The sequence below is a fragment of the Rousettus aegyptiacus genome, unplaced genomic scaffold (genome assembly GCF_014176215.1).
Source record: "Rousettus aegyptiacus isolate mRouAeg1 unplaced genomic scaffold, mRouAeg1.p scaffold_m13_p_8, whole genome shotgun sequence".
In the NCBI taxonomy this organism is placed as follows: Eukaryota; Metazoa; Chordata; class Mammalia; order Chiroptera; family Pteropodidae; genus Rousettus; species Rousettus aegyptiacus.
The window spans coordinates 104,831,390-104,833,307 of NW_023416311.1; positions in this window are offsets into that span (position 1 = coordinate 104,831,390).

Sequence of the window (1,918 nt, forward strand, 5' to 3'; positions counted from 1 at the left end):
CCGCCCGTCGCCCCGCGGCCTCTGACCCTCAGCGAGGGGGCGCGGCCCGCGGGGGCGGGGCGTCCCGGGACGCGGTGCCTGCGCACGCGCCTGCGCAGACGGAGCCGCCGGCGCGGCCATCCGGCGTGGTCACTGCGCATGCGCCGCTCCCGGGCGTATCCGTCCCGCCTGGGTTTGCGGTGCTCGGTCCTTGTCCCCCGGTATTCAATGTTTTCCCTCCTCTCACGCCAGCTGGCGTGAGAGGAGGGAAAGGACTGCGCGCACAGCGGGACACGTCCTCGGTGCGGAGGAGGAGGAGAACCGGCCCGGGGTGTGAAGGAGCCTGCAGTGTCACTCTGGGCTTCCAGCCGGGGTTTCCTCAACCACAAAGCGAGGAAATGTGGGCAAGCTGAGTGGTGTGCGGTTTGCATGGCCTTCCCCGAGGGACGGTCCATCGCGACCCGCCCGCAAGCGTGGAGGGCTTTGACCTTAAGTGTGGAGTCAGTCAGGCTTGTCGTCCCAGGGCCGTGAGTTGGTCCCTCCCCTCCGTGGGGCGGGCCGGGCGAGCTGGTTCACCTGGACAGTTGAGCAAACACAGCAGCGTGTGTTCTTGGACTGTATTCTTTCAAATAGAAATTCTGATTTCAGAGGAACAAGGCCAAAGGGAAAATATTAACAGACTTAAATGATCAGAAGGTGAAATGTTTCATCTCTTTAGGAGTAGCCTCTAAAGATAAGAAGCAGTCATGGGTGGAAGGGCTATTCTCAAGCGAAGAGTGCAGACCAGGGTACGAAGGCGGGAATGGCATGGCAATTAAGACACATGCAAGTTTTCAGAGGCAAAACAGGTAGGTAATGCAGGATTTTATTGAAGCGATGCTGAAACCAGGTCATGAAAAGCCACCTTAGGATAGCAAGGGATCTTGCATTTGATTCTCGTTGAAAGATAGGAAGATTATTTTGGAAAATCGCTTTGTGTACAATTAAAGAAAAGGTTGGAAAAGGGCAAGACTGTGAGACCCGCATAGGGAGACTAAATGGTAGTGGGCACTAAAGGAAAAATGGTGGGGAGAATATTTGCATTTTAAGATGGAGAACTATGGAGGGTTTTTCCTTCAATTGTATTTGAAATGGTAACAAATATATATGCTTTAAAAATTCAGAGCACACAAAAGAATATATGACTTACATTTCTTATGGACATTAAGGGTATGGGATTATACTGGGTTGAAGAGTGTCCCCCAAAATTCATGTCCACCTAGAACCTCAATGTGACATCATTTGGAAATAGGTTCTTTGCAGACGTAATCAGGTAAGGGGAGGTATTGCTGGATTAGAATGGGCTCTAAATGTGAGGACTGGTGTCCTGATAAGAGGAAAGGATGCAGAGACATACAGACACGGAAGAAGGACGTGTGAAGATGGAAGCAGAGATTGGAGTGAAGTAGCTGCAAGCCAAGAAATGCCGAGAACCACTACAAACTAGGAAAGTTTGTTTCAAAGCGTCTTTAGAAGACAACTTGATTTCAGGTTTCTAGCCTCCAGAACTGCAACAGAATGTATGCTGTTGTTTTAAGCGGCTCAGTTTGTGGTACTTTTACCATAACAGCCCTAGGAAACTAATACAGGGATCAAGATGAAGGACTCACCGGTACTGTTGGGCCAAATTTATTGATATGGGGCTACTAAAATAATTCTAAATATAACATTTTACCTCAAAGGGTTAGAAAAGGCTTAACAGTTTGGTTGCTGAGTATGGCTTTTCCTATTATGCATGTGGAACTGAAAAGTCAACCACAAGATGGGTTTGGGGGCCCCCTGGACCTGCTGTGAGAAGGACCTGAGCAGAAACTCCATCACTTGACTTCCATCTACCCAAAAGTGTCTACACCACATGAAGTGCCAGAACAGCCTGGGATTCTGCAGAGGAAGGATATCT